Here is a 24,549-nt window from a genome sequence, read left to right on the forward strand (position 1 = left end):
TATTCAATATCATTCTGGCTGATTTGATTGTCTCCTGGTCTCCACATTTCAGCCCAGTTCCTGATCAGTGTTGAAAAAGTTGTTTGTCATGAATTTGATTCCTATTCGTCAAACATATTCACTGTCTGCATCTCCACTCATCTCTGGACAACAGAGTTCCAAACACATTCAACTCGACGATAAAGAAAAAAAAAATCTCCTCACCCTTCTTATAAATCGAAGGTATATTCGGCATAACAAATACACACTCCTTTGCTGCCGTTTCAACATTTTGTAATCTTCCGTTTCTGATTGGAAACAGTACTTGACCGTCTTTGTGAACTACAGGTAGTTTATCTGATCAATGATACTAGTTTTTTTTAACAAGAATAAAGTTTTGTTGAGTGTAATGAAATATTTGTTTAAATATCTGCCACTGTTCGTTTGACCATGAGATGCAGGCACAGAATTCAGTCGTTAATCCCATATAGATGATTCTGCCATTTGATCATGGCTGATATGTTTTATATCCCATTCTCCGGGTCTTTCGCTGTTTGCCCACTTACCTTCTCCTGAGTTTCTATACACATCCCGCTTTATACCACTTACAAGGGAATAGCTACAATTTTGATCCTGGTTGTTTTCAACCCTTCAATCTAGTCTTCCACCCTGACCAACCTTCGCATAAACTTAATCATCCGCCGACATTTCCGCCACCTCCAAACAGACCCCACCACCAGGGATATATTTCCCTCCCCACCCCTTTCCGCCTTCCGCAAAGACCGTTCCCTCCGTGACTACCTGGTCAGGTCCACGTCCCCCTACAACCCACTCTCCCATCCTGGCACTTCCCCCTGCCATCGCAGGAACTGTAAAACCTGCGCCCACACCTCCTCCCTCACCTCTATCCAAGGCCCTAAAGGAGCCTTCCACATCCATCAAAGTTTTACTTGCACATCCACTAATATCATTTATTGTATCCGTTGCTCCCGATGCAGTCCCCTCCACATTGGGGAGACTGGGCGCCTAGCTAGCAGAGCGCTTTTGGGAACATCTCCGGGACACCCGCACCAATCAACCACACCGTCCCGTGGCCCAACATTTCAATTCCCCCTCCCACTCTGCTGAGGACATTGAGGTACTGGGCCTCCTTCACCGCTGCTCCTTCACCACCAGACGCCTGGAGGAAGAACGCCTCATCTTCCACCTCGGAACACTTCAACCCCAGGGCATCAATGTGGAGTTCAACAGTTTCCTCATTTCCCCTTCCCCCACCTCACCTTAGTTCCAAACTTCCAGCTCAGCACTGTCCCCATGGCATGGCCGGACTTGTCCTACCTGCCTATCTTCTTTTCCACCGTTCCCCTCCACCCTCTTCTCCCTGACCTATCACCTTCATCCCCTCCCCCACTCACCCATTGTACTCCATGCTACATTCTCCACACCCCCACCCTCCTCTAGCTTATCTCTCCACGCTTCAGGCTCACTGCTTTTATTCCTGATGAAGGGCTTTTGCCGGAAACGTCGGTTTCGAAGCTCCTTGGATGCTGCCTGAACTGCTGTGCTCTTCCAGCACCACTAATCCAGAATCTGGTTTCCAGCATCTGCAGTCATTGTTTTTATCTCTTTATCAACTCCGGAATCAACGTAATGAACCTTTTCTGCACACGCTCTAGTTCCAGCACATTCTTACTCAAGTAAGGAAACCAAACTTTTACACAGGACTCCAGGTGTGGCCTCAGCACGCCCAATACAGCTGCAGTATAACCTCCCTGTTTTTTAAAGTCCATCCCTCGAACAATGAGAGACAAAATTCCATTTGCTTTCTGAATTACCTGCTGCACCTGCAAACGGCATATTCTGATTACAGCATAAGGGCACCAACGTCGTTCTGCACAGCAGGAAGCTGCAATGTTTCACCATTCAAATAATAGCCCGTTTTGTTGTTATCCCTACGAGAATCATGACATCATACGTTTCAACATTTTACTCCACCTGCCAGGTCATTTCCCACTCATGTCACGATCTGCAACCCTCTGCAACTTCTTGTCTTTGCACACTTAACTCTAATATTTATTTTCTTTCACGTCTAAGCATTGACACATCCCTCTTCGTTCCCAACTCTGAATCATCAATATAATACCTTGATCATTTGATGCAAGATCCTCTTTTATGAGCATACAGATGACATTCCTATTTGGAGATCATAAAATATACGGCATATTAAATTACCAATTTCGGTCGGCCAGGCACAAGTTTGTATAATACCATTAAATCATAACTATTTCGCTGAATGTATGCATTTAATTCCTCAATCCTTGCTTGAGAATACAACACGCAATCCAATAGACTGCCTTCCATTCAGCTTGGAATCCATTAATCGCTACTCAGTTGACGGCATTATTCCTCAATGTGACCATTCAGAATCAGACTGACGTCGTCATACTTACAGAATCAGACCTGATGGGTAATGTTTCATGAAGCTCCATTGCGATCTCGCCAGAAGGACAGAAAAACCAGTGGTGGCGGCAGCATTAGAGACAGTCAGGAATGGAGTTACCCTGGAATTCCCCAACATTGGTTTTCCTAAACTCAAGAAACAGGTCAAAGATGGTCAAGAAAATCACTGCATAGTGGCTCAAAGGTTAGCACTGCTATCTCAAAGAGCCATGGAGACGGGTTTGATTCCAGTCCTCGGATGACTGTGTAATGATTGTACTTTTTACCCTTGCCTGCGTGGGTTTCCTCAGGGTCCGCCCGTTTCCTCCCACAGTCCCAGGCCGTGTAAGGTGGCTGAATTGGTGATGTTAAATTGGCAATAGTGTTCATGGGTGCGTAGGTTTGCTGCATTAGTTAGGGGAATGTGTCTGAGTGGTTTACACTTTGGAGATTCGGTGTAGACTTGTTCGGTCAAATGGTCTGTTTTCACACTGTAAGGGTTCTATGATTCTATGAGGTCTCCTGATAATGGACGTATAGTGCCGTCCACACCATCCCTTTATTGATAATAAATCGGAGGAAGCACTGAGGCTGACAAGAGCATAGAACGTACTTCAATATCCTTCATCAAGGATGTCGCAATAGGCCCACCACTGACTGAACAGGGCAAGGCCTCAGTCTGGAAATAATGGCTGAACCAACAAGATGGAAACATTGTTATTAAACTACTTGACACAGAAATATCTGTCGCTTTCAGTACCTGTAGGGCTGCCCAGCAAACAGTCCTGATGGAGGTAAAGTCTCAGCCTTATATTGAAGATACCGTCCACTGTCTTTTGTGGGACGACCTCCTGCGAAGTCAGGCAGAATTCTAAACGACCGAGCAAAACGAAACTAGGCATCCATGATGAACTGTGGACCATCAGCAGCTGCTGGATTCCTCTCCAAAATAAAATCAGAAGGGGGCTGCTCAATTGCTGTTCCAAAATATTCAGCACCAATCACAAGTGCACCGATAGTGAGGCAGTCTATTCAGCCTGTCAAGTGTTTTGAACAGCTATAGAATGAATCTAATCAGTCATTTGACCCTGTTATTAAACAATTGGAGCAGTATTGCCTCATACCTTTTACACAGGAAATAGAAAAGAATATCCAGCCATTGGAATCTGTTGCACAGGAATATCTGGAGGGTTGGTTCATGTGGACAGGGATAGATCAGGATGAATGAGTTGTTTATCAGTTTATCATAAATTGCACTGCACTGACAACGTAACCTTGCTGGGTTCTCAAATATTTGCAACTGTTACAACCGTTTAGATGAATGGAAGAAATTTATTCGAACTAAGTTTGTTGATGACTTCAAGATATACACAAAACACGTTATCAAGAGAAGGGAGAGAGTCTCTAAATGGATAGTCAATGAACAACAATTTGTCAGATGGAACGTAACGTGGGTAACTGTGAAACTGAGAACTCTTTAGTAAGAATGAAAGACAAACGTGAATTGCATAACTGGAGTAGGGATACAGGACTAAATGTGTAATGGAGGGTTGACTTTTGAACCTTTCAACTTCGGAAGTGTTTTCCATCTCCCTCATTGTCTGCTGTTTGATGTTCCCAGAGACCCTATTGCTGTAAGTACAAACGGGATATTGTGATGTGTTTGATTGGGGTGGGAGTAGTGAGTGGAAGGGTATATTGGACAATGTATCAAGAAGCTGTCCTTTATCCAAGATGCCACCATTTCTTTCCACGTGGAGAAGCGAAGACGACGAGAAGCGAAGCGAGGCTGACTGCGTCTGAATTAAGAGACTGGCTGCTGCCAGGACAGTGGGTATTTACCACTGAGATGTACTGTGCATCGTTACACTGCAATGTTAATTGAGTGACAATTTGGAAGGTCCAACCTGACGAATGCCAATATAATATAAAGCCATTTCCAGATCAGCTGAAAGTGTTAGTTATATCACATCCTAAATCCACCACTCAGACCCAGCCCAGACACCATAGGTTCAGATGAGATATCCATTCAGCACATGGTATTTTAGAACATAGAACATAGAACATAGAACATAGAACATAGAACATAGAACATAGAACATAGAACAATACAGCGCAGTACAGGCCCTTCGGCCCTCGATGTTGCGCCGATCAAAGCCCACCTAACCTACACTAACCCACTATCCTCCATATACCTATCCAATGCCCGCTTAAATACCCATAAAGAGGGAGAGTCCACTACTGCTACTGGCAGGGCATTCCATGATCTTACGACTCGCTGAGTGAAGAACCTACCCCTAACATCAGTCCTATATCTACCCCCCCTTAATTTAAAGCTATGCCCCCTTGTAATAGCTGACTCCATACGCGGAAAAAGGTTCTCACTGTCAACCCTATCTAACCCCCTAATCATCTTGTACACCTCTATCAAATCACCCCTAAACCTTCTTTTCTCCAAAGAAAACAACCCCAAGTGCCTCAGCCTTTCCTCATAGGATCTTCCTACCATACCAGGCAACATCCTGGTAAACTTCCTCTGCACCCGTTCCAGTGCCTCCACATCCTTCCTATAGTATGGCGACCAAAACTGCACACAATATTCCAGAAGCGGCCGCACCAGAGTCTTATACAACTGCAGCATGACCTCAGGACTCCGGAACTCAATTCCTCTACCAATAAAAGCCAGTACGCCATATGCCTTCTTCACTGCACTATTTACCTGGGTGGCAGGTTCGGTTCTGCTCGGTCCAATTGAGCAATCTGTCAAGAGTGGAAAACTGTGTAGACCAGAGCATTGCACTGATGTATAAATCTTGATGAGACCTCTGTCCAGCACGATGAGCTGTACAGATCAGGCTAGTTCGTTCATCTATCACACCAGATCAGATATCTGTCCATCACAGGGCGCTGTGCAATGAACAATAAGGCATTGAACTGTAAACATGGACAAGGTGTTTGTCCAGCAGCTCGATCTGTGCAGACTGCACCAGTCCAAATGGATCCACACTATTCTGAGTGAAGCAGTTTGGAAGAGGTTGAGATGAATATCATTGCACTTTCTCTAATTTTCAATGATTTCTGATGTACTCTTCAAAATTATAGTGAGAATTCATTGTACAAACCTGAAGCTGATCTAATGGCACCGTTGGAGCCAGAGACGGGCATGTTCATCCTCTGGTCTTAATACATCAGCGACAGGATTGCAAGGAATCGGATAAACAAAACACTGCTGAGTTTCGAGGAAGCAAACAGCTGCAAAATGTCCTAAAGATGGCGGTAAAGTTGGAATGCCAAAGCCAGAGCTCCTCTGCTCCAGTCATTCATTTAATGTTTCTCCTTTTCCCTCTTCTCTGGAGATCTTTTTCGCCAAATTTCCAACTTTTCAAAGTTACTTGGAGGAGAATGGAGGAGGTGAGTTCCCGACTGGAGGATGTCATGGGAGGCAAGCCACAGAGGCAGTTCGCGAAAGAGAGGCAGGTGAGGTGTGGCGAGTCCCAGAACAGAGGCTGTCACGGGAAGCAACTCGCTGAGCTAAATCCCAAATCAGAGGCTGGCACAAGAGGCAAGTCCTGGGCCCGAGGCTGGAGTGGGGAGGCGAGTCCCGGAATGGAGACTGGCGTGGGTTCCTGAGACCCCGAGGTGAGTCCCGGATTTTAGGCTGCTACAGCGAGGTGATCCCCGAGTTGTGTCCTGGACAAGGGGCTGGTTCAGGAGATGAGTTCTGGACTGGATGCTGGCGCATAGAATCGGGTCCTGGACTGTAGGCTGGTGCGGGGAGGTGAGGCCTCGTGTTTTGAAGCCTGGAGCAGTCTGGAGACTCAATGCCAGCACAAACTGGAGTGAAAGGGCTGTAAACGAGTCCGTTCTCGTTTTCCTTTCCTTTTTTATGTTGGACTTCCCTTTATTATTCTTTCTATTTTGTACGAAATATTTAAGAAAGAGGACATATTTATCTTGAACCTAAAATGGTACAATAAGCGATGACATTGCAAAATTTTCACTGCTCTCATTAGAGTGCACATGACAATATAGATAATGCGATTCGACTGCGAGATAATCACTGTCGCTGATGTATTTCCAAACAATGATGTGGATGTGCTGGTGTTCGACTGCGGTGAGCAAAGTTGGAAGTTACACAATATCGTATGATAGTCCACTAGGTTTATTTGGATACATGAAGCTTTGGAGTGCTACTCCTTCAAAAGATACCTCATGAAGGAGCAGTGTTCCGAAAGCTAGTGCGTCCAACTAAAACTGTAACCTGTGTTGTGTGATCTTCATCTTTTTCCAAACAAAGCTGCTGTTTGCACAGCGGCCTACGGCGGCTAGCAAAGGGTGGTATTACATCCCTTTAAACAGAAGAGGAAGAAATCGACTGAGAGAAAGTCAGAGACTCAGGAGGGATATTTTGATTCCCATTTTAATGGATACACTCCCAAAGCAACAGAAGGCCAATTGCCCAAAAATGCAAACTCAGAGATACACACATTTTCATATTAAAGCACACAAACCAACACAAGCAAACACAGATACACACATATGGAAACAAGCAGAGATAGCCACACACTCGAACCTTCAAGCCTGCCTTGCCATCTAATACGTTCATAGCTGATTTTATCTAGGCCTCAAATTTATTTCCACTTGGAAAATGAGGCAGGGCGAACGACTGAGCTGTTAGAGTGGGAGCACGTTGGGATTATTGACCATAATTCTATGAGTTTGAATATATTTCTCGAAAAAGATAGTTATGGTCCCCAAATTATCGTTATGATTTGCAGCAAGGTCAATTTTGATAATGTTAGGCAGGAACGTTCAAAAGATTTTTGGGGAAGAGGTTCATCGGTAAAAAGACGTCTGGCAAGTGTATGTATCAAAAGCGAGCTAACGAGAGTTCAGGGCAGCATGTTCCTGTTCGTGTGAATGTCGACGCTAGCAGGATTAGTGGAACAGTACATGACAGGGGACACTGATACTCTGATCAAGTAAAGAGAACGAGATATATGTCAACTGTAGGCAGCGGGGATCAATGAATCTCTTGTGGAGCATAGGGGTGCAGGTCTATATTTCTATAAATCTATAGGTCTATAAATCAAGAGAGCCAAAACAGACATCAGATAGCTTTGACCAATAAGGTAAAGGAAAATCGAAAGAGATTCTACAAGTATATTAATGAGAGAATGGAAGCTAGAATGAGACTAGAGCCCTTTAAAAATAAAAATAAAGTATTTGTGGAATCACAGGACATGAATTAGATTTACTTACATTATTGTCACGTGTTCTCACATGAGTGAAAAGTTTGCAAGTCACCAAATGTGAAGCAATCTTATGTACAAATGTACCCTTCCCCCAATATAGAATCTTGGGGTAAAGTGGAAAAATAAACAAAACCAAGTGAAAATGTAAAACGTCACAGCCCTTCCGATAAAAATTAAAATAAAACAAGAAACATAGTTAACTATTCAAATACACAGTGCATAAGTTCGTAGCCATGTTGAGTTCACACTTCTCACAAGGACTTGACTTCACCCACTCTGCAACATTACAATTTGCTCCTGCAAGATGAATGAGATTGTATGCAAAATATTGCATCAGTATTTACTTTGTAGAAAGACATGGAAGCTAGGGAACTCGGTGAAATTAATGCATGTAATGATATATTGAAATGCAGGTATCATAACTGAAAAGGAAAGGATGGAAGTCTTAAAATACGTAACCGGAGATTAATTCTCAGGATCTGTTCAAGCCTATCCAGATCATTGCCAGAAGCTAGGTAAGAAATTGCATGCCCCCTAGCTGAGGTATTTGTATAACTCAACAGAATTCCGAGGAAGGGACGCTGGATCAGAAGCATTCACTCTGACTTCTATGTACAGATGGTGCTCGACCTACTGAGGTCATCTTGCAACGTATGTATTGGTTTTTAATTTACAGCATCAGCTGTCGCTTCGGGTATTCTTTGTATCACAGACAGTCACGGGCGAGGAGCTGGAGAACTATAACAGAGCGAGTGTTGTGACATTGTTTTTTTTCAAAAAAGGCGACAAGGGAATGCCAGGAAACTACATACCAGTGAGTCCAATGTCAGTGGTGGGTCAGCGTTTTGGGGGAGATTCTGCAAGATAGGATTTACACGCATTTTTAAAGGGAATGCCTGATCTTGAATAGTCTGGGAAGCGTTGTGTGTGGGAAACCATGACTTTCAAACTTGATTGCTATTTTTCAAGAGGTGACCAAAAAGGTAGATTAGATTACTTACAGTGTGGAAACAGGCCCTTTGGCCCAACAAGTCCACACTGATCCGCCGAAGCGTAACCTACCTAGACCCATTCCCCTATATTTTCTCCTTCATCTAATACTACAGGCGATTTAGCGTGGCCAATTCACCTAACCTGCACATTTTTGGACTGTGGGAGGAAACCGGAGCACCCGGAGGAAACCCACGCAGACACGGGGAGAATGTGCAAACTCCACACAGAGAGTCGCCTGAGGTGGGAATTGAACCTGGGTTATCTGGCGCTGTGAAGCAGCAGTGCTAACCACTGTGCCACCCTGCCGCCCAAGGCGACCATAAAGCAGCATACGTTGTCTCTGTTGATCTTACTAAGGCCCAATACTGATTAATGAGATTAGATCAGACAGGAGCAGGGAGAGCTAGCTAAGTAGATAAAATTTTAAAAAAAAACACTTGACAGAAGGAGAAAAAGCGTGGTGTTATAGATTCGTCATTCCAAAGGGAGGCCTGTGAGCAGCGGTTTGCCACAAGGTTCACAGCTGGGTCCACTGTTCCTCGTTATTTTTATAAATGATCTGGATGAGAATATTGGAAGAATTGGTAGCACATTTGTCGATAACACCAAAACTAGAGGTATAGTGGGCAGTGAAGAAGGTCATCTAACAGAGCAACAGGATCTTGCTCAATGAGGCCAGTGGCCAATGAATGGCAGATGGAGTTTCATGAGGTTAAATCTGAAGTGTTGCATTTTGTAAGACAATCCAGAGCAAAACTTACACAGAAAAGAGTAGGGCCAGGGTGAGTGTTGTCCACGGGTGCATATGAAGTTCCTTGAAAGTGGAGTCGGAGTAGACGGTAGTGGAAATTGTGGAGAAGGCGTTAGGCACACTTGCCTTAATCAGTCCGAGCACTGAATAGAGCACAATGGGCACGAATGGGCACAACAACGTGTCCATTTAAAAGAAAATGGTAAGGCGACTTTTGGAGTACTGAGTAAAATTGCTGTCTCCCTGGCATATCAATGATCTTACAAACTAGAAAGGATGCAAAATATTTAAATAAACAGTCTGGAGGTATTGAGATATATGGATAGTCTGGCATTTTTCCCTTTTGCGTAGGAGGCTAAGTGGTGGCGTTTTGAAAGGTGAAAAAAATCATGAGGGGCATGGTAAGGGCGAACAGCCAAGGGCTTTTCCTCTGGGTAGAGCATTTCAAAACTAGAGGGCATAGGTTTAAGGTAGGATGGGAAATATTGATGGGAATCTCAGTGGCAACGCTTTCGCACAGCGGGTGGTGCATATATGGAACAAGCTGTCTAATAAAGTGGTAGACATGATTACAATTACAACACATAAAAGCCGTTTGGACAAGTCCATGGATAGGAAGGGTTGAGAGGGATATGAATCAAACATAGACAGATGAGTCTAGTTCACCTTAAGAAACGTTCTTGGCATGCATTGAAGGATCTTCTTCCACACAATTTTTCCTTATACTTTGACTCCTTTTCCATGATCAATTGTTTGGACCTCTAAACGTATTTCATATCAAAGATCTTCTTTAAATATTTTCAATGACCTAGCTCCCTCAACTTTCTTGAATAGAGAATTTTTGGCATCGGTTTGGCGCTGTAGTCCAGAACTGCAGCAGCAGAATTACATTCAACAATCTGTAATTTGTTTGCACGGGGTAATCACTCAATCTACCATCATCATAGTTGAGTGAAAAATGTGGGTGAATATGCCAGTGTCCGAACTGTGTGTCGCTATAACTGATTACAATCCATTAAAGCTAATGCACCTGACTGTTTACATAGCAAACCGATCAGACCGAAGTTCTTCAGTCCTTCCAAATTCAGTCATAAATGGTGATGGATTGCGAAAATGCAAACTGGTGGAGAGAACTCCACAAATATTCCAATTCTAAACAATGGAACCATCCTGCACGTCAGTGTAAAAAGACAAGGAAGTGATATTTGTGCCAGCCTCAGCCACAAATTATGAGTGGAGAATCCACATCGCCCTCAACATGATGCTCACAGAATCACTGATGCCAGTCTTAAGCCAATTCCATTAGCTGCAAGTGACGTTAACACATAACTAAACAGAGTAGATATGAAAAAGACAATGGGTCCTGACCTCATTTTTGCAATAGGACTGAAGGTATGTGCTACACAAGTCGTGCTCATGCAGAAACTGTTACATTCCAGCTCCATTTTTGACATCTGCAAAGTAATGTTGCAAATGGCTATGTCTATTCCTCACATAGGTAATTCTGACCAATCGTCATGCCGTCCGTCTCATCACAATAGTCAAATTGGTAGAAGTTCTTTTTAACAGCTGTGAAGCCTCACACAAATAACTGCTCAGTGTGGTTTCTGATAGTTCCTCATTGGAGTTGCTGCTGTTGTGGGCAATGTCACTTGATTATTAAAACAGAGCAGGCTAATTCTCTGGCATCTGGTGGAATTTCAAAACAATTAAGAAGTTATCGAAATGTAAAGTTGGGTGGCGCTAACAGTGCCCTTAAAGACAAAATCGATTGTAAACACCAACTTGCTTCACCAATTTACTTTCAGGAGGCAAATCTCGCGTGCTTTCCTGGTCTGGCCGAGAAATGACTCCAGACACACAGAAGTAGAGTAGTATGACATAGTTCAGACCCTTAGACGTTATGGTCTTCCTTTATCTTACTCTAAGTTCAGACTAACTTATATACCCTCCATTGTCATATATTTCATGTGCCGATCCAAGAGTGGCTGAAATATCCCTAATGAATCTGACTCTTCTACCACTGATGGCAGTGCATTCCATAAAGAACCTAACTCTGACATCTCCCGTAAATCTTCCTCCAATTATCTTAAAATTATGCCCCGTTGTGATATATATTTCCACCATGTAAAATAGTCTTTGGAGATCTTCTGTATCTATGACTCTCAGCATCTTGTACACCTCTATTAAGTTACTTCTTATGCTTCATCGCAATATTAAGAAAAGTCCTAGCTCCCTCAACTTTTCTTGCCCTACAGTCCATGCAGCATCGTGGTAAATCTCCTCTGCACACGCTTAAAAGCTTCCATATTTTGCTATAATCAGGCAATCAGAACTGAACACAATATTCCACGTGTGGTCGAAATAGGGCTCTATAGATTTTTAAAATAACCTCTCAGTACTCCTACTCACTAACCCTGCTAATAAAAGACAATAGACCATTCACGTTCTTCACAACCCTATCAACTTTGGTGGCAACTTTGCGGTGTCTGTAGACATGGACCTCACGATCCCTCTGTTCCTCTACACTGTCAAAATCCTTCCTTTTACCCTGTATTCGACATTCAAATTTATCTTCCAAAGTGAATCACTTCACACTTGTCTATGTTAATCTCCATCTGCCATTTACCAGTGCATTTACGTCCTGTTGCAACCTACAATAGCCCTCAACACTAACTAAAATTACACCAACTTTCATGTCATCAGCAAACTTACTAGACTGTCCTTCCACTTGACAGCCACAACAGACGGGAACATAATAGCCTGCAAGAGATTGCTGATGATCAGGCTCATAGGAATTAATTAACCCTCTATGTTTCCACATGATTCCAAAATTATGTACTAAACCAAAAGCACAACTGGAGTCATTTTAAAATTAACAGACTTTTTGTTATCTAGAATAAAGGCCCTGTTAAGGGCAAACAGTACAGTCGCTTGTGAAACAAAGTCCCTTCCGGCAATGCACCTGATTCTAGGGTTTCAAAAGGTGTGCACATCGCATATCCAGCGAACATTTGATGGTGCGACGTCTGAAAATAAGAAACTTCAGTAAAGAGAACCATGTCTATGTTGTCTGACGATGCTTCAGAGAGCTCATGATGGCTGGTCTACATGCAATCGGTCATGGTCCGCCTCTCGTGGATCATGGGAGACTTGGAGAAGGGTAGCTCGGTTCAGCGCCGATGCGTGTTACAATTAAGAGTCTTATGGGATAGTAAGGTGACGCCTTAGCCAGTTCTCCGTGATGCTGTTGGGTTGTTGGGTTGTCCCTGATTTTAGCAGCAGGGAAACCAATGAGGCACGAATGTAGAGCATCGTTAATCCATTACAAAAGCGGTGGACCTTTCTACCGTTACAGCAGCAGCTGGGGTTCTGTCATTTCATTCCCTTATCATTGAATTGCTGTCCAGCTACCACTCAGGTCAATCTAAGCTGTATTGAAACACTCACAGACTCCCCAGGTCCCCACTCCATCTTACGTCTCTGTATTATAACCTCAAAGTCAGTGCCGTTCTAACATGAAATTGCTGCTGGTAACAAATTTTTAAAAAATGACGACCTGACAATATCTGAATCATTCACCCTGGCTTTGCAGATAAATAAAGAAATATCTCATACATTGTACATCTCTCGGTTACTTGCAGATGAAATACAGCAATATGTGAACCATGCTGCTGGATGTTATATTGAAGAGAGACAATATAAACTAAACAGTACAATGTTCAACAGTGTGCAGGAAAGATTTAATTTGGGTCTGGCATTCTGTCAGCATAGGAGAGAGGCGAATGTATCTAAACCTGATTTCATTCATACATTCCTGAATTGCAAAATATGCTAGTTTGTTTGGAGAAATATGATATGGAGAACTCTGCTAGAAAACATATGCAAGTTTCCATTCATTAAGATGCAAATTGCAAAATCTGATCTCATCTACTTCCCTGAGAGAATTAAAAGTTTCGGCAGTGTCTGTCTAATTTCATAAACTTCACATGGGCTAAGCAATAGGAATTTACAAAATGTAACATATCAGATCAGCCACTAACCTGCAATAGTGAGGTCTTATTCTGAATCTGTCACAGTCATTTATCTGCGTCAGGCATGTTGCATCCCGAAAACTGGGATCTATTAAAGAGCACGATCTTCTGCAGTGGTGTCAAACGTTCTACTATCGAAATACAGGAAAGAATGAACATCCGATTTGCGAATAAACAAACCACCTTTAAATGTATTGACTAATGTGACAGATGGAGTGTGACACTCTGTGAGTGTGACAGTGACAGTCTCCACTTTCTCCCTCACTTTCACTCCAGCTCCCTCACAGTAGCTGGAGTAGAATGAGGGAGGGAGTGCAACTGCAAGAGAGCGAGTGCGACTGTGAATAATTGAGTGTCACTGTGAGAGCGACATTAAGGAAGTGAGTGTGATTATGAGCGCGCAAGTGAGATTATGAAAGAGCGAGAGTGAACGCGACTGGGAAGGAGTGAGTGTGACAGTGAGAACGTGACTGTGACAGACAAAGAGTGAGTGTGACAGTGAGATAATCATCGTGAACGTGAGGGGGCGAATGTACAGTGAGGCAGTGAGTGTGTTAATGAGGTAGAGAGCACGACCTTGGAAGAGTGAGATTGAGGGAGAACATTGGTTATGAGGTAGTGAGATTGACTGTGAGAGAGTGACCATATTTGTGAGGAGGTGAACATGACAGCAAGGGAGTGAATGTGACAGTGAGGGAGTAAGAGTGAGAGTGAAGGAGTGAGTGTAACTGTGGAAGAGTAAGTGCGACAATGAGGGAGCAAGTGCGACAATAGTATCATAGTTTCATACCATTAAAAACAGGAGTAGGCCACTTGGTCCATCGAACCTGCACAGCCACTCATTGAGATCACTGCTGTCTATCCGTCGTCTCAGCTCCACCTCCCTACAATATCCACATGATCCTTAAGTGCACTGCCATGCACACATCCATCCAACTATGTCTTTATTATATTTAATGATGCGGCCTCCACTGATTGCTTGGGCAGAGAACTCTACAGATACGCTACTCTCTGGAAAAAATAAGTTCCTCCTTATCTCTGCCCAAAATCCACCCTTGATGCCGTATACCCTAGTCCTATTCTCAACAACCAGTAGAAACAAATTGTCTCTCTCTACTTTACCTTTCATTCTTTATAATTTTACATGTCCCAATGAGATCGCGCCTAATTCTTCGAAATTCTCACACGTACATTTCCAGGCTGTTCAACCTCTCCTCATTGGGTAACCCCTTCATCTCCTGAGTAAACCTGGTGAACCTGCTCTGCACCACCTCCAAAGCCAGTATGTCATTCCTCAAGTAAGGACATCAGAACTGTGCACAGTATTACAGATTATGAGGGAGTGCGTGAGACTATGAAGGACGGAGTGCAGCTGGGAGGGAGTGAGTGTGAATGTGAGGAAGTGCGAGTGACATTGAGAGTGGGTGTGACAATCAGGCAATGAGAGAGACAGTCACGGAGTGAGGATGACATTAAGGGATATTGAGATTGAGATAGTTCGACTGAGAGTGAGGAAGTGAGTTTGAGTGTGAAAGAGTGAGAATGAGCGAGTGAGGGTGTGAGAGTGGAAGAGTGAAATTGGGGAGTGAGATTGGGAGAGCAAGATTTACAGTTATGGAATCAGTGTGAGTTAGTGTGATTGTGAGTGTGTGTTCCCGTGAGAGAGTCAGCATGACTATGTGGAAATGAAAGTGACTGTGAGAGAGTGTGGTGGAGTCATAGTGAGTGCGTCTGTGCGCGACTGCACGTGACAGTAGGACAACGAACATGACACTGATGGAGTGCAAGTGAGACACAGATTTCTGAGTGTGCCTATGCGGGAGTAAGTGTGACAGTGAAAGTGAATGTGAGGGTAAGGGAGTGATGTGACTGTGAAGGAATGAGATCGACGGTGAGAAAATCAGTGTCAGCGAAAGTGAGTCTGGCAGTGAGGAGGCATGCGTGACTGTGAGGGAGTGAGCCTCAGATTGAGTACATGGGAGTGAGATGAAGGAGTGAGGATGAGCGGGTGACAGTGAGGGTGTAAGTCTGGCTCTGAGAGAGTGAAATATGACTGTGAAGGAATGAGTGTGAACGTGAAGTAAGACGCGAGTGAGATTGAGGGAATGAGAGTGAGATTGAAAGATTGAGAGTGATAAAATCACAAACAGGGAGTGACTGTGAGGGAGTGATAGTGAGGGACTGAATGCAACAGCGACGGAATTAGTTTGATGGAATGGACGTGACTGTGCATGAGCTAAAGTGAGAGTGAGACAGAATACATGAATGTTCGGGAGGGAGCATCAAAGTAAGAGGAGTGACAGTGATAGAGACGGAATTATTGAATGAGTGATGTGCTGAAATGAAAGTGAGGAGAAAGGGTGACAGTGTGAGAGCAAGTGTGACAAAGTCGGAGCAAGAGTGAGATTTGTGAGTGAAAGTGAAAGTGAGAGTGAGAGAGCAAGAGTTACAGTGAAAGAGCGAGAGTAAGGGTGCGAGACTTACAATGTGGGATCAATAACAAGAATGATGGAACGAAAGTGATAGAGCGAGAGCTGCAGTGAGGGGGCGAGAGTGATAGTGAAGGAAAATTTGTGAGAATGACAGTTAGGAGTGAGGGTGATTGTGAGGGAGTATATGTGACTGTGAATAAGCGTAAATCAGTGTGAGGGAGAGTGAGTGCTATTGAGGAAGCGGGAGTGACAGTGAGTGAGGGAAATTTGGTGGTGCGGGAGTGAGGGTGAAACTGACGGAGTGAGTGTGACAGTGAGGGATTGTAAACGACTGGGAGACAGGGTATGTGTCTGTGAAGGAGCTAGACAGACAGTGAATGAACGAGAGTGACATTGATTGAGTGATTGTGACAGTGAGGGAGTAAGTTTGAGAGGGTGGGTATGACATTGAGCGAGTGATTGTGACAGTGAAGGAGTGAGAGTGAGGGATTGAGTGGAAGAATGAGGGAGCGAGAGTGACAGCGAGTAAGTGAGGCCAACAGTGATAGAGTGAGGGTGGCTGTCAAGGAGTGAGAGTGCGATTACAGGAGTGAGAGTCACATTGGGGAGTGATAGTGACTGTCAGAAAGCGAGGATGGTAGTGACAGAGCAAGGATGACTATGAAGCAGTGAGTGTGATTGTAAAGGAGTGAGTGTAACTGGGATGAAGCAAATGCTACTGTGAGGGAGCTGGAGTGAAAGTGAGGGAGAAAGTGGAGACTGCATTGTGGGCAGCAAATACAGTAAATTATCTTAGACTAAAGTATAAATAAAGCAACAAATCACCAGTCAAAGATACCTGGAGCTGAAAATGTGTTGCTGGAAAAGCGCAACAGGTCAGGCAGCATCCAAGGAGCAGGAGAATCGACTTTTCGGGCATGAGCCCTCCTTGAGGAATCGGAGATGACCTGTGGTGTGCAGTGAAGAGGCACTCACTGAAATCCTTGTCGAGGGATTTCAGTGAGTCCCTCTCTCACTGCACACCCCAGGTCATCTCCGCTGCCCAGAAGCTACACTCTACAAAGATACCTGGAGCCTTGGCCAATGAAGGAGGTGGAAGAAAATTAATAATTCTTATATCTCCAACGACAACATGTGAATTTGCTGAATACTGAATATTGAAGTCTGAAAATCATACATATGTGATCCAGGGGTATTAAATGTGTGGATCAGGTGACACTTAGGAAAATGACACAATGGAATTTTCATGGAGTGGGAAATTTGTAATGTTGTGGCAAACTCTTTGAATTAGCAGGAAGAGGTCCTCTGAGATGTGAGCACGGTGGTAAAGGAAGTGGCAACAACGAAAACTATATCTTAGCGCAAAGATGAAAGAATGTGGGAAGGGCAGGATTGTGGGAAGACATCATGCGTCATCAGGCCATATTCATTACATTGAAAAAAAGACCAGAAATGCTGATCCTGTCTTTAAGGTATATTGCAAACGAAATGCATTCCAGAAGGGATTTTCTGAATACTATTTTACAGCTCAGAATTGAATACACATTTAGAATCTGTAAAGATATCTTTAAACACTTTTTTTAACGTGAATGCTAACCAGTGCCACTGAGAATCACGAGGAATGATTATGTCATTTTAAAACTCTGCAATTTAAAGAATACATTCAAACTGGAATGTCTGGAGGAGGATAGACAATATTGGAGGCTGTAATTCAATAAACATGAGGATCTACTAAGTCCTTGGCTTATATTGTTAGTCTTTCTCCTTATGGTGTGTGGGAAGGCAAGACACTCTGGTGTGCATTGTGTTTGCTCAGGACAACAAAATGCTTTGAGAGAGGGATTTAAAAATATTTATTCGTTCACAGGGTAAGGACAGTGGAAGCTGGGCTAATGCGTTTTGTCCATTTGTAATTGCCCAGAGTCGCTACAGTCCTGCGAGTATGGAATTGCAAGTGGAGAAATACAGATGACAGACTTGCTTAGCTAAAAGGGACTGGTGAACCAAATTGATTTCTCTGTAAATCAACAATGGTTTTTATTTGATTCCAATTCCACAATCTGCTGTGGCACGACTCAAACCCAGCTCGCCAGAACATTATCTAGGTTTCTAGATTAACAGTCCAGAGGTAATACCCCTCGGCCATTGACACTCTTCAAGTTAGTCCCTCAAGAAAGATATCAGAAACAACACGAAATTAAGGAAAAATATACAAATTTATGGCGGACCAGCTACTCAGCATCCTGTGCGCGTTTAACATAGAACATTATTGCACAGTAGAGGTCTTTCGGCTTTCAATGCTGCGCCAAACTGTCAAAACAATCTCAAGCCCCTCTAACCTACATTATTCCAATTTTATCCATATGTTTATCCGATGACCATTTAAATGCCCTTAAATTTGACAACTCATTAGGGCGTTCTACGGCCGTCCTCCTCTCTGAGAAAAGAAACTACCTCGAACATCTGTCCTGTATTTATCACCCCTGGAATTTAGTTTATGCCCCCTCGTGCTCGCCATCACCATCCGAAGCAAAAGGCTCTCATGGTCCATCGTATAGAACTCTCTGATTATCTTTTTCGGTCTCAATTAAATCACCTCTCAAACTTCTCTCTAAACGAAAGCAGCCTCAAGTCCATCAGCCTTTCCTTGCATAACTGATAACATCCTGGTAAACCTCCTCTGCACCCTTTCCAAAACTTCCACTTCCTTCTCGTAACGCAGTGAACTGAATTGTATGCAATATCCCAAGTGCAGTCTCCACGGAGTTTTGTACTACTGCAACATGACCTTATGGTTATTAAAAGCAATCTCTCTGCAAATAAAAGCTAACACACCATATGCCTTCTTAATAACCCTATCAACCTGGGCTGCGAGTTGGGGGCGGGGGTGGGGTTGGGGGGGGGGGGGAGTAGTGGTGGCAACTTTCAGGCATCAATGCACATGGACACCGAGATATCTCTGTTCATCAATGACTCAGCAAGTAGTGCTCAGACACAACAAAGAATGCTGAACAGAGCATGCACCGAATTGGCGAGAGACAGAAGCCACGGATGCCACGGATTTTGAAAATGAAAGGCATCGCAGAATGTAGTTGATCTGGTAGGGAGACGGGAGGCGTTTAAACATTCTTGTGCATATATTAAAATCCCAACAAGGAACTCCTGAGCTTCTGCTATATTAAATGGGACGGCAGCTCCCGGCTTCCATCCCACCAGTCATCTTCATCGGGGACACTTTACGGATCTGACAGGGATGGTGGAGAGGCATCTTTGTAAGGGACAACATTTGGAATGATTGGCAACACCTTGCTGCCTATTTATCAGAATGGAGACAATTTGTCCATGCAGGTGTTTTAGCATTTCACACCCCATGTCTTAATTATGAGACACAGCAACAGCAGATAAGGAAAGAAAATAAAGCAAATCCAGTCATCCAGATCCGATTATCGCATGGGTTAACCTACCTAATGTGTCAAAAGAGTTGTGGCTCTGGTCATGCAATGGAAACTCAGGGCTGTTTTTATGACCCTGGTTAAGCATCACCATCGAATCGAATGCGACTGATTACATTGAGGGAAGGTGTGCAACAGGGAGCATGCGTAGTGCCTGTGAAGCCAAAGGAAATGGACAATATGGTTTTCTAAAGTGGAATAGAATCTGTTAGAGAACCTCCAAAGAACCTGCAACAATGAAGGATAGAGAAAAAGAAAATTAAAATTTACGACCTAATACTGGTGTATGCCATCCTGGATTCACAGATAGATTTTGGAATTTGCTTTTACTGAGGCTTCACATGGTCTTTTCTAAATGTCTTTTCCACAATATTTGGAGAAGGTCCAAACAAACATCGCATATGAATCTGAAACAATTGATGGATTCATCACATACTGGTTATTATTGGTCCTTGAGTGTAAGTGTTGACCTCCCAGTCAATACGGTAGGTATAATTTCTCGATTGTATTCTCCTATCAACCTTATTCAAAATCTTACATTTATATCCCGTGATCCATTTCTTATCACGGGTTATGAAAATTGGGTCTATATCTACCTGACTGAAATCAATAATAAATCATTCCAGCTCTGTCAAGTCTCACTTCAGCATCAGTTGCTCCTGGACAAAACAAATCGTTCAATTATAAACCATTCTTGTGAGCATGCAAGTTTTCCCTGTCTCAAGGACCCTTCCATAGTTCCCAGTCTGTTGGTGATCGGCCCTCTCATAGGGAACCTGCCATTCTTCCCAATGTCTGGGTGATCTCTGGTTTGCACAGACCCAAATTCTCTGTGATCCTGTGGGCGTTGTTTTCACATAGCAATAAGTACAAGGTGACACCATTCACGCTCAGGTGATTTTTTGAACTGAGATTTTTCTCTGACTTTGGTGTTTCTGATATCATTCCAGTCCAAGGTTCCAGGAGGAGAGTTTCAAATTGAAAAATGACATTGTTCACCATTTTGGCGCACTCATTTTAAAAAATTTGAATTTTTAGCACTGTGTCTGTGAGCTTAAAGAAGATCTGTGTCTCTGGGAATTGTGTTCCTTTAGTGTGGATCTGAATCAATTTCAATACGTTGCTCTGTTTCCAATCCTCCCTCTCTTGTCCATGCTAGTTTTGATGTGGAGAGCCGGTGTTGGACTGAGCAGGACAAAATTAAAAATCACACAACACCACGTTATAGTCCAACAGGTTTATTTGGAAGTCCCAGCTTTCGGTGCACTGCTCCTTCATCAGATAGCTGTGGAGCAGCATCATAAGGTTCAGAATTGATCGCAAAAGATTACAGTGACATGCAGCTGATACGATATATGAACAGCAAACTACATTCGTAATGTGCATGACACCACAATTACTTACTATAAATTTCGTGTCTTATCATCATTCTCCACAGCTACCTGATGAAGTAGCAGCTCTGCAAAGGCTAGTACTTCCAAACAAATCTGTTTGACTCTAAGTTGGCGTTGTGTGACTTTTGTGTGACCTTTAAACTTGCCAGTTTTGTCATGTGTGTCCAGATGAGATTTCTGCTATATCTCATAATCTCATACAAACTGGAAATCCACGCTTCTCTCCAATTTCTCCACGATGTCCGGATAACTAGGGAAGATAATTCTGAAAATTCAACCAACAGAAATATATGAGTAGGAATTATAAATAAGAAAGTAACAATCACTTTGATGGGAGTTTAATAAAAGCCCCCAGTAGCAAGAAGAAAATTCAGAAACAAATAGGTAGGGAGATCTCAGATATATTTAAGCACTAACATTTTAATAATGGGAGATTTTAATGTTCCAAGCATTGACTGGGGCCCCCATAGTGTTAAAGTTTTGAATGTTGACGAATCTTTCAAATATGTTCTTAGAAATTTTCTTTATCAATATGTGGATGCTCCGATCAATGAAGGAGTAAAACTAGGCATTCTATAGTGCAATAAGGCATGGCAGGTGAATTAAATAAAAGTGGGACAATGCTTTGGTTCCAGGATTCATAATTCTATTAGTTTCAAAATAGTTATGAAAATGATAAGCTTTTTATAAATATTAAAGTTTTTAATTGGAGTAAGACAAATTTTAATAGTATGAGAGAAGAACTGATAAGAGGAGACTGTTCCCAGGAAAAAAACTACGTCTGAGAAATGCGAGGCTTTCAACTGCGTAAGACGAGAGCTCAGAGGCATAATGTTCTTGTCAGAGTGCAGGGTAAGTACAAGGAACAATTCATTGATAAATGTCAAGACGTTCTCGTCAAGGATAAAAGGGAATCTTATTTACAGCCAGGCAAAATGTTTCATTTGAAAATCGCAATTAATATGAAGAATGTCGGGGCATTCTTAAGAGAGAAATAATGAAGATTAATAAGTGATATTAGTTGCATTGGCAGATAAGGTAACAGATGATCCAAAGAGATAGAACATAGAACATAGAACATAGAACAATACAGCACAGAACAGGCCCTTCGGCCCACGATGTTGTGTCAAACTTCTATCCTAGATTAAGCACCCATCCATGTACCTATCCAAATGCCGCTTAAAGGTCGCCAATGAATCTGACTCTACCACTCCCACAGGCAGCGCATTCCATGCCCCCACCACTCTCTGGGTAAAGAACCCACGCCTGACATCTCCCCTATACCTTCCACCCTATGTACAATACGTTAAGGAAAACGGGGTGACGAAAGAGAGTGTCGGACCTCTTAAAGGTGAAGGAGGACATCTTTGAGACCCCAGGGGGATCGGACCGATGCCAAAGGAAGATCTTGCATAATTATTAACTGCAGAGAAATAAATGGATTCTAGACAATGCATAGAAATAAACGTTCATGTTGTAAAAACAGTTCACTTTACATAAAAGGTGTGTCTGGAGCTCTTAGAGAATATAAAGTTGGCTAAATATACGGGGTATGATCTAATGTATCCCAGAACATTGTGGAAATAAGGAAGAAAATATATGAGTCCTCTTTCAAAAATATTTTCATCATCTATAACTACAGGTGAGTTGGCGGATGACTGGAGGATGGCGAATGTTGTACCTTTGATTGGAAAGGTAATAAGGAGAAACTTGGGAAGCATAGATGTGTGAGATTGACTTCGGTTGTGGGTAAATTGCTGAAAGCAATTTTAAATGGTGGGAGTAATTTTAAATTATGGGAGTTATGGAAATTTGGAGAGGCAAAAAATGATTAGGGATAGTCAGCATGGTTTTGTGCGAAGAAAGTTGTGTCTTACAAACTTGCTTCAGTATTTTTGAGGATGTGACCATAATGGTTGACAATGGCAGAGCAGTAGATGTTGTATATTTGGATTTTAGTAAAGCCTCTGACAAGGTTCCGGATTGTGGACCATTTAAAAATTTTATGTCAGATGGGATTCTGTGTGAGCTTGCCAAACGGATATATAAGTGGTTTGAGGATAGGGGTCAGAGACGAATGATGCAGGATTGGTTTTCAGACTGGAGGCCTGTGACAAATGGTGTCCCACAGGGAACAGTTTTGTATTCGTTTTTGTTTGTCATTTATATAAATAAGTTGAATTAGAATATTGAAGGCATGGTTTTGAGTTTTGCGGGTGACTCCAAGTTTGGAGGCATTGTAGACAGTGAAGATTACAGCTGAATCTTGATCAAATAGGTCAGTTGGTTAAAAATGACAGATGCAGTTCAATCTGAATAATCGTGAGGTTTTGCATTTTGGTAGAACCACCAAGAGTAGGGCTTATGCAACTAATGGCAGCAACTTGCGTAATGTTGAACAGAGGAATCTCGTGTTTCAAGTATTTAATTCTTTAAGGTTTGCCTCATGTATAGACAGATTGGTTGAAAGGCACATGGCACGCTTACCTTATTAATAAGTTATTTTGAGTGTAAGAGATGGGAATTCATGAAGTGATTCTAAAGGATATTGTTGAGGCATCTTTTGGAATATTGTGTCCAATGCTGATCACCCAGTGAGATGCAAGATATTATCAAGCTGTAAAGGGTTCAGAACAGATTTCCCTGGATGCTGCTGATTAAGATTTGAGTTATAAAGAAAATCTGGATAGGCCGGGAGTTTTTTTTCAATGGAGTGTAGGAGATTGAGGTGCGATCTGATAAAAAATTGTTGGGTGTTGAGAGGGACGGGGCATTATAAGTCTAGGGCGCAGACTGTTTGCTTGAGATGAGAGAGATTTTAAAAAAGAATTGGACTGGCAATTTTTTTCACACAAAATGCAATTTACATGTGGAATGTTTTTCCTGAGGAAGTGATAGATGTGCGTATAATTACAATGCTTAAAAGACATCTTCATAAATACATGAGTAGGAAAGATTTCGGAGATATGGGCCAGGAGCAGGCAAATAGTTTAGAATTAGGTTTGGCATAGCCTGGTTGGTCCGAAGGGTCTATTTTCATGCTATGTGACTGCATGACACTATATCATAACGTTATCTCGTTCCATTTTCTGCATTTGACCAATGTCCCTCTCATGGCATTTTTAAGTATAACCATACAAATGCCGTTTAAATGTTTTAATTGTATCCGCCTGCATTACTTGCTGTGGCAGCTCATTCCATGTATACACTACCGATGCATGAAAAAGTTGTCATTCGGTTTCTTTTTAAAATCTTTCTCGTCTTAACGGAAACCTATGCCCTCCAATTTTGCTTTCACCACTCTGGAAAAAAGTACCTCGGTTGTTCATCCTACCGACGTCTCCCATAATTTTTCAAGCCTGCATAAGGTTACCTCTCAGCTTCTGACACTCCATGGAAAATAACCTCAGAGTATTCAGCTTCTCCCGATAGCTCCAACTATCTAGTCCAACCAATATCCTAGTAATTCTTTTCTGCACTCTCTGAAGTTTGAGCTTAGGTCATCCTCTGACAATATGCTTTCGATTTACGTTCCCAGAGTATCTGTCTCAGTCAGGTATTGTCCTTCCCACGCTATGTTTTTTTTTGCTTCCGACTCTGAGCTGATAATAACCATCAAATTCTGAATTATGTTTATTTTCTGTGTATTTTTCAGCATATTATGAAATATTTACTCCGTGTCTCCCTCCACAGATATCAGTATATATTACCTGTACCCAGTTCCCTGTGGTGAAGATGATGTTTGACATTCCTGAACAGCTGCAGACCATGTGGTGAAGGTGCTTCTGCAGTGCTGTTGGCTAATTAGCGACGAAATTTA

The sequence above is a fragment of the Chiloscyllium punctatum genome, chromosome 50 (genome assembly GCF_047496795.1).
Source record: "Chiloscyllium punctatum isolate Juve2018m chromosome 50, sChiPun1.3, whole genome shotgun sequence".
Lineage (NCBI taxonomy): Eukaryota > Metazoa > Chordata > Chondrichthyes > Orectolobiformes > Hemiscylliidae > Chiloscyllium > Chiloscyllium punctatum.